Genomic DNA, 9,897 nt, shown 5'->3' on the forward strand with positions numbered 1-9,897 from the left:
TGCTGATTATGCTTTTCGGGATTCTCTGGCTTCTCTTTTGGCTTTTCTTTTTGTATTTTATTTACTGCTTATCTCTGTATTGTTTTCTTTCTGGCCAAGTCCTTACTCTTATCTAGATGACATGTGTATAAAGTTTCGTCCCGGACATTTTGCTGGCTCATTGAGTTAAGCTCGAGGACTCAACGAGGCGCAAAAATCAACTGCCAAAGATTGTGTCCCGAAAACAATTAGGATGGCAAGGGCCGGCAATTAAACGCTGAAATAAAATGCAATGTCAGAGTGACGAGCAGCAAAAGGTTCACAAATTTTTTAATTAAAAACTAATGTGCTGAATGGGCGGGCAGGGATTCCTAAACAAATTCCATCCCACATCCTGCCGCCCATCCTCAAAAAAAAAACCCCCCCAAACTCTCTTGGATACACAGTAAGGAAATTACGCCTAATTGCGAGTGTTTAATTATGCACTAGTTTAATTTTATGGTCTTGCGGTTTGGGGCCATCCAACTAAATATGTGTACGGGCATGTATATGAAGACATTCGGGTTGAGTGGCAGTGCGAGTACAAGGATGTATTTACTGTGGGCAGGAAGTGGAAACTAGTGCTTCGCCCTAATCTGCTTGTGTGTTTGCTGATAATTCCCAGCTTTAATTTACGCAAGCGTTGCCAAAGTAGAAAATAATTATTTGCTGGCATAAAGGGATTGCTTGCCTAGTTAGGTTGTTGGCTTAGTTGGATGGTGGACTTGTGTGGGCAGCAGGACGATGAAAGGGCGATGAGTCTGGGTGGAATGGGTGAGTTAGGGAGTATCCCTACTATTTGCTATTTTTACCAAAATTGTTTTCGGGCATAATAGAAATTTATTTTGTACACAAGCAGCTGTCTGCTGCTGGAAACTGGAGCTTGTTCATAAGCACTTGGAATTTTCTACGCCTCGAACACAAAAACGAAAAGTTTATTTTCTTGGGTTGCTTTTTGTCTGCTACTGCTACTACTGCTGGGGCTGTTCTGTTTGTTGTCGGTTGCTTGTTGGTTTGCCCCCCTAGGGGTGTGGCAATTTGCGGTTGCAAACTTATAATGTGTGCAAATTGGTCTATGAAAAAATCATGTGTGAAAATTTCAAAAGGCAGTAACTGGGGAAGCAAGGAGCTGGAAGGGCAAGGAAAACTCTTGGCAGAAGGAAAGTTGGAAATTGTATTGCCTACTTTTATGGGCAGCTGAAAGAAATTGCGGTCGGGAGGCGGGGGTTCTCGCTTTACTTTCCTCCGGCCTGTAACGACCTTTTGCGGTTCTCTTCAGCCACCTCGTCTGCCGGCATTCAGACTTCAATTAGCCCCAAAAATAGATAGCCCAAACAAAGGCTGAGCAAATAAAAAGAGGACCTTTCCCCATCGACACCTTTCGCACTGGCCAAACTTTCTTTCCGCAAATTGAACGCTCATTATTCAGACAAAAGGGAGCTCAACTCGATTTCAGGCCAAGGGGACTGCTCTCAATTTAAAATTAATTGGTTTCAATGTCTGTCCTGTCCGCCTGTGGTTGCCGACTATGACGAAGAACTCTCTGCAGAAGCGGCTACAAATTGGCCAGTATTTCAGTCTCTTTTTTCTCCGTGTGGTTGGCACGCAAAATAAAATCATTTGAAAGTGTTTGCCTCCCCCGATCTGGGTGCCCTGGCCCATGTAAACAATAAAGCAAAAAGGGTTTCTACTCTTCTGGTTTCTTTGCCCAATCTATATAACATTTTTCTTTCCGCTTTTTGTTTTTCACAAGTTTGCCTAACCATCAAAAGGATGAGAGGCCGTAAAATTGGATGGGGACGGGACGCCCTAATTAAATGAAAATTCATGGCGTATGCCCTCACGAAACTTTTCCATGTTGTTTGCCGTCTGCTCTTGTTGTTGTCCTCGTTCTTTTTTTTTTTGTCTGAAAAGTATCCCGAAATTACTGCCAACAATACTTTGAATATTTTTGCAACAAGGCGACATATGTGTGGGTGTAGGTACAGCACACAAAGTTGTTTTGTTAATAAGATACAATGTTGTTCAAGCATGTCTGATACTCTCAAAAAAAAAGTATCTTGAGGTTAACCAGTGAGGTTTTGGATCGTTTTAATTATTTTGTTTTTAAGATAATACCTTAAGAAATTACCTTTCATTGGGTAGAATGTTTAAATTGTTATTTTAATACAAAACAATAGAAAGTCTAGTTATAATTTATTAATTTTTATCTGCCCGTATGTATATATTTTTTTCTTTAGGTTATTTAAGAGTATTTCTCATTCGTGTAAAGCTCATTCAGAATTTTTACTCTGTTGTTTTTATGCTTTTAAAAAGGCATTGCCTGGCAGCATTGCCTGGCAGCATCCAACGCTGTCTGAGCTGCGTGTGTGGTTTGGCAATTATTTGAGTAATACTACAAGATACAAGCTCGCACAGAGCAGAAAAATACACACACAGGCACATATAAACACCAGCACACACACGCATAATTACTTTGTATACATTTGCATGGCAACTCATATACGGGAAAAACGAAATGAGGGGGAATCCCCGAGAACAATCAGTGCGAAACATTGTAATGCGAGTACGTATACGCAGTGTGTGCCAGAGCCCAGACCATGCGACTGAGTTTTGAGATCCCCCTACTTTCCGTGTAATATGCTGCCATGTTATGTCGTAAATGTCGCTTTTTATTATTTTACATACATTCTCGTGTATGGGAATGTTTCTTGTGTTTTTTGTGTGTGCGCGATACTTTCTCGTTCAGCTTCCTTCGCCATCCTGGCTTTCAGCCTTCAACTGCCTTTGTTTTATTTACATTTCAACACGCGTCTTTGTCGTTGTGCCCGTCTCGGATTTCTTGGCTCTCTGTCAGAGCCAGACTTGCCGGCTGTCAGCCCAGCTAAGCCGTATCCCGTCTAATTTTCTGTGTGTAATGACAGTCTGACTGAAATAGACGAGGCTCAACGCCCTACGACCCGTGGAATGTGCCCAGCCAATGGCTCAGCGCGCTCAACAGCACTGTTTAATGCCGTTGATTTTTCTAATTAAATGCTTGTCATGGCTCGCAGTTGGCAACTGATTAAAGTCGGTTATTTATACATATACGAACACATATTTATTCGAGCGCGTGCTGGAGCCGTCATTTATTTCCCCCTGTCGTGTTCGCCACGCTTCCCTGCACACATTTGTCGCACCTGGCGTATGCGTAATGCAGTGTAATTTTTTCGCTTCCCGAAAACTGGCAAGGAGTTCCTTGGCTTGGCTTTTATTGCCCACTCTAAGCTGATTTATTTGAGCCCCAACGAAATTTGTATCGTGTTCAGCGAGGCCAACGAAAAGAATATATAAAACATACGCTTGAGGTAACTTTCGAGTTTTTCTAGTTAGGATGAAATTCATTTCTTGGTATTTAAATAAGTATGATGAGAACTTTTATGCCTGCCTGAGCTTGGAATATTGTTTCCAGGAAATCTTTGTTTAAGAAACTCAACAATACCGGTCTCACAGCAATTTTTTAACCACAAAAAACCGCCACAAAAATATATTGACCTTGTTAGTAGACAAATAAGGCCTATAATTGATTTAATTGTGTAGCCGTGTGCTAACGCCATAAATTAAATTGCAATTTGCGTTCCGGACCAATAACCACAGCATCAACATGTTCACAGCTAATAAAATTCAATTTCCATTTGATGATTAGTGAAATATAATCTAAACCAGACTTACCGCAATATTGTGTTTAACTTTGAGTTGAAATCGTTGGGTTTTTCGAATCGGTCAATATTTCTGTGTGATTCCGTGTCCGTGGCATTTTTAATTAAATAGCTGGATGGTGTGTGTGGGTCGGTGTGTCTGGAATGTGCCGCAAATTAAATACGCGACTCACTGAGACGAGACTTTTTAATTGACACACATCCACGGCACTTGACTTGAGTTTGGCGGCGTCGAGGACGAGGATGTTGCGGATGTTGGATCAGTTCAGTCACCTGGTCTGGCATTTTTGTTTTTTTTTTTTTTTCGTCTAACAGTTTTTTTTCGGGCTAACGAAGCCAATGGACAAAAAACACTACGCGACATTACGTATGATGGCAACGTTACGTTACGCTGTAGGACGAAGACTGAACGCGACGTTACGACTTCTTCTGTGGCTGTGGCGTCAGTGGATGCGACGTTTGGATGGGTGTTGCAGGTTGCAGATGCAGTAGCAGCCGCAGCAGCAGCAGCAGCGATGGCAGTAGCAATCGCCGAAGCAGAATCGGCAGCGGTTGAAGGAGGAGCAACTTCTGGCAGAGCTGAGCTGAGCAGACCAGGCCACCTACAACACGCAACGACGACTGAACGAGCCATGGCCCAAGGACCAACAGCCAGCCCCAAAAAGCACGCAAGTCCTTCGCAGCAGCAGCACCAGGAGCAGCAGCCGCCGAGGCAGCAGAGTTGGAGCAGCGACAGCGACAGCAGCAGCAGCCCAACAGCAACATAAGGCCAGGAAAATCTCGGCTAAACGAGCGAGAGAGAGCGAGTGGCAGCGGAAAAGAGAGAGAGCCGGCCCGAAGTCTGGCAGCATTTTCCATTTCCCACGAAGTCCCTTGCAATTTTCGTAGCGCATCGGCATTTTCCGACGTTGCATGCTTCTAAAATTGTTCGGAAAATGCACAAAACTATCCGATGGCTCTTGTGTCCAAGTTGCTGTTGCGGCTGAAGTTGTTCATGTTGCTGTTGGTGTTGCTCCTTGGCGAGAGGATATGCGGAACGTCCTGGAATTGGAACAGACTGTAAAGGAATGTGACTGGGCTTTTGGTAGGGGGAGTTAAAGACTCAAGGATTATTCAAAGTTTCTTGATTCAAAATTATTATTTTGTGGGACTAATATTATATCTAAAATCTTGGTATAATTTAACATAAAATGTAATTGTTTTTAGGTAAAAAAAATAATTATATTTATTTTCGAAGCATTTTAAATAAATTTTTTCCGAATTTCCTTGAGACATTATTTTTGCATCTCTTATAAATTTATCGAACTATGAAGAGGAATCTTATCTGTGAACAAAATTATTTTAAAAATCTATTTAAATATTTAAAGTTCTAATAGTATTTTATTCCTTAATTTTTAGTTTAAACTTTCAAAATTACATTTAAGGATAATATCCTTTACAGTGGGTGCAGCTCTGTTAAAAGTTAACAGAATTCGCAACAGCAGCATCACAACATGGAACTGGAACATCCTTTCGCTCTCCAAGAATGGCGGCTTCTCGCCAACTCGCTCTGCTCTCGCGATTCTCTCACACGCGCCTGCGCTGCCAGGACTAAAACCGAAGCGAGGACGAATTCCGATGCTGCCCTTGCGGATTCTTGCGGTCGTGGATGCCGAAGCCGCGAAACGGAGGCAGCGGACAAAGCGCAACTTGCTCCACATATTCTAGCCCTACTTACACACATACTACACCCGTAGCGGCCATACCCAACACACATACACACTCACTCACACACCCAGGGACAGCGGGATTACAGCGCTGCTTCGGCCATTAGTCGATGCCCATCTCAGTTGACTGAGCTGCCGCGTCGCTGCCGCAGCGGAGGCTGTTCTTTGTTGTTGGATTCTGCCACTGCCACTGGCACAGCCACAGCCTCTGCCTGTAGCTGTTATCACCAAACATTGACGCTGCTGATAACAGAAAAAGTGGCAACCGAGGCACATTAAAACCCAACAACGACCCAATTTTTTGCCGCTACCCCGGCTCCTGCCGCAGCTTTAGCTCCTGCCGCTGCCACTTTTGTTGGTGATGATGATAATAAGGATGATGATGATCCCAGCGCTAGTCATTGGCCCCACTTGCAAATTCCCAGGGGTCAACCGGAACGCAGGTATTTTGATTGGTTTTCCACTATGCCAATATAGTTTTGTGCACTGAAATGTTTTAAAGGATGACTTCTTTAATAATTATAATCCTAGGGGTACTTTATATAGTTTTTTATAGCTAATGCTTTAGGTAGTTATGGCTAATAATAAAAATTCTTAAAAAAAGTAAAAATATTTAAAGAAAATGTATTATTTTTTCCAGTGCCTGCCTGAAAGTGTATTTCTCTGAATGAGAGCTTTTTAAATAACTCCTCAAATACAAAAACGATTTAAATGAACATCGGCCTGCTAAATGCAAAAAAAAAGGCATTCCACTTTCGGCCCTGGCATTTTAATTCTCATGTTTAACTTTGAACATTTTCTACCGTTGTTGGCCCACACCCCCCGAACTTAATTAAATGTTGTTGGAAAAACGCTTTTCATTTAGGCTGCATAAATTACAAAGCAAAAGTGCCACTCGCAACTTCAAGGAGGAAGCAAAATCTTTTCGGCCCCGAGGCGTTGACTAGTGGCTAAATTATGGGGTGTGGCTGTGGTTCAGCTTATGTAAAATAAAATAAGTGTCTTTGGCCATTTGAAGTTTCGTTTCGTGTTATTTTAAACTGGGGATTAGGAGGGATGGAATAGCATCTTTTAAATTAGTATAGCATCTGGAATTTAATGAAGATTTATCATATTTCCCTAAATATGATCCTTTTCTAAATATTTTAAAGACTAACTTTTGATATTCCTGTATAGTTACCAATAATAATAAAAAATGTTGGCTACTTTTTTGGGAAAATTACTCTTAGGGAGCCCCGGGACTTCACATGAGGCCGCCGCAAATTGATGTTTGCCTTAAAAAGGGCAAAACGAAGACAATTTTCTCGCCGCAGGACATTCGGCAAATTGTGCCGAAAATGTCCTGCAGAGCAGGAGACAAAAAAAAAACACTCTACTTCGACTTGTCATTTGTTTCTTATTGTAATTTATGTGCAGGCAGCGATTTATGATTACTTTGTGATTTATAACGAACAAAGGCTTCAGCTGCTGCCGCCCAAATATCCAAGGGTTGAATACCAGTCCTTTTGGAGAGGAGGTATGAGTTGGAGCGACGTAAGGACTCTGGGAACTCTCACCTAATGTCACACGGCTGGTAAAAGTTTGGTGCAAGTTGTCAAAGTTTTTCAGCAGTTTTTCAGCTGCTTGTTTCAGCTGCTTTTCACCGGCAAACTTTTTGCCTCTTCCCCTTCTCGGCCCTCTGCCACTGATATTGTTGCAAGTACAACGCAAAAAAATGGCATACAATCTGTCAATGTTAAGCAGGACTGCCAAGGACCTAAGAAAATCAATTCGGAATTGGCCATCGAATTTTGCCGAATGGATTGGAGGCGGAGGATTGTCTCAGGTGTTTATGGAAACTTTTTTATTACAAATCCAAGAAAGGATTTTCTCGGAACTGAGATCTCAGAATCGAGAACCTTACACTCCGTTTCTATTTCCGCTTCATGGCTAGCTGGCCTTGGTTTTATTTTACAATTGACAATAACATTTCCATTAGACGAAATCCACCCTGCCAGTAATGCCGCTTATACATTTTTCATGTACTTTGGCATCATTTTCGGCTGACCCCGGACTGACAGCAACGCGTGTTGCCTCATGTTGCGGCTCTTCCACTCGAAATGTCAAACAAACACCGCTCAAATTAGCCACACCACCCGGTTGGTGGTGTTGCTGGGTGGTCCTGGGGCGGCTGGCGGTAAAATTGTGTGTGAATTGTAAAACTTTATTTTGACAGCTTCTGGCCTCGGACACCTTGGGTCCAGAGATGTCAGACGTCAGTAGACAGACAGTCTGCTTTTATTAAATTTTTCAAAGAACTTTTTAAAAGAAATTCAAAAGTCCATTCATATTTGAATTAAATTTTTCTCTCATATTTTTGTCTATTATGATAAAATTCCTCGAAGCCTAACAAAGGGATTTTTCAAGGTGTTGATTATTGTTTTATTAAGCTATTATATTTCACAAATGCTAACTATTGTTTGCTTTGTAATCTGATTTACAGATTTTATTGAAAAGCTTTTAAGGTGAATGATTTTTGTTTTATTGTTCATAAATAAATCATATATACATATTTTTTTTATTAAGTCCTTGTTTTGTGTGGCTTTAATCGGGCTTTAAAATATTAATTTTAAGTAGATGTCCAAAGGTCGAACAATTCCCAAATGATTTTAAAACAAAAGGCGGATGTTTTATTTTAGAGAAAAATATTTTGTACAGAGTAAATATTGTCAAAAAAGTGCTAAGCGGATTATTGCCATAAAATATTCTGTGAAAATATTTCCCAAATATTTGTGTATTTTTATTTCATGTGGTCAGACGGGATAATCCTCTGGCTAATTGTTATTTTGGCAGGGTAGATTCTTTCGTCAAGTAAAGGTAGAAAAAGTTTGATTTTTCCTCGAACTTTAAGCCAATACGGGCTTGAACTTATTTGCCACTTACCTGCACACAAATTTCATAATTAATTTAGCTTGAAAACTGCCGGCACACAACCACGACGAGGACAACAAGGACAGCATCAAGTTGAGCCTAATTTGGGAACTCCTCGGAACTGGCAGCCCCCTGGGAGCATTGCTGAGAAGTGCTTGGTAATTACTTTTGGCATGGCAGTGGCGATGAAATCGCTAGAAAATCACACAATTCAGGCAAAGGAAATTAACTCATTTCCACATAAATTAGTTCCGATTTCCGGCGCTTGCCGGCGAAATATTATGCGTCGATTATGATTAACGATCATTGGCGTAGCGGGGCCAGGACTTTCATAAATAACTCACAGGACTTTTTCTGTGACTGGGATGATGTGCACAAACCGTTCACGCCTCTCTTTCTTTTTTTCTTGTTTTTTTGTGGGCTGGAGGGGCTGAGCTCCATAAAATATCAAATGCTGTTCTACTTTATTTTCTTTGATTTCTGGTCGGGCATTTTTTCGCTTGCCTAGAAATTTATTTATGAGCTCCGGCTGCTTGCGGGCAAGTTTTAAGGACACGACAGGACGACGCTGCTGGGCGTGCTCATTGCGCTGGCAATTACGCGAGTCCAGCGACTCGAAATATTGCCAAAGTCATTGACTGGGGTCCAAGGCATTTATGAATTATATAATACTACCAGTCAGAGTAGGGAGTTGCACTCTAAGAAAATAACGAAAGCAAGGTACATATCTTTTTAGGACAGGGCGTAAACTATATTTTAAGACCTCAGATTAAAAAAAAATTTTATTAAAACTCAAACTTTTTCCCACAGTGCCTGGAAAGAAAAAAAGCATCTGTTTAAGGTTGGGCCAACGGAAAGCCCAGACACGCCAGAATATCAATGAATATGAGTTATTCGCACGCATCCGAAAGTTTTTCACTTTACAAAACTCATGAAAAATACATTAAAGAGCCAGGGGCGCAAAAAGACAAAAATTCCTAAGGAAGGACTAACCGAAGCTGCCAAAAAATCTGCCGAGCTGTAAAAAGCGTCTGTCATTAAAAATGAATTTGTGCCAAAATCGCAACTAATGAATAAGGAAATTTCACTTGCGAGAACCCTCGACTGGAATGTGTGCCTGTTTAGGATTTCTTTGAGCCTCGAGGACCTCCGCCAATCAATCAGCATTTGCTGAAAAAAAAAACATTATTGACCAAAGAGATTTATCCAGGGGTTAGATTTTTGTAATCCCTGTTTGTGGGGGACAGCCTCTTTTCCGAATTCGAATTATACATTTGACATATTAGTTCTGGCCGATAAAGAAATTGATTTCTGCCTTTCAAAGCCAGCAATCTCAGTCGTTTGTGTGTATATTTGGAAAATGGCCCTACTGGAGGGAGTAAGGTTATTTTTAACCCACATTCAAGGGTTGGCCAATGGCATTTGGAGGCCTTTTCAAATTTAATTCAAACACATTCATCACCTGCAGAAAAGCAAGTCAAATCGTGATTTGTATGGCTTAATGATGGAATGGTATGTCATGTAGATGGGCTGTAACAAGGTTTAGAAATTTAAACAAAAACAAG

At 41.2% G+C, this 9,897-nt stretch overlaps 1 long non-coding RNA gene across 1 annotated transcript in view; it reads right to left on the reverse strand.

Annotated features, from left to right (window-relative positions):
• LOC108125605 (uncharacterized) overlaps positions 1 to 4,323 on the reverse strand; it is a 30,697-nt gene extending 26,374 nt beyond the window's left edge. Inside the window, exon 1 of the long non-coding RNA XR_001773318.3 lies at positions 3,730 to 4,323. This is a non-coding gene — a long non-coding RNA (uncharacterized lncRNA). The remainder of the gene's footprint in view (positions 1 to 3,729) is intronic.
• Between the last annotated feature and the right edge of the window lie 5,574 nt (positions 4,324 to 9,897).

Source organism: Drosophila bipectinata, chromosome 2L, assembly GCF_030179905.1.
Source record: "Drosophila bipectinata strain 14024-0381.07 chromosome 2L, DbipHiC1v2, whole genome shotgun sequence".
Taxonomy (NCBI): Eukaryota; Metazoa; Arthropoda; class Insecta; order Diptera; family Drosophilidae; genus Drosophila; species Drosophila bipectinata.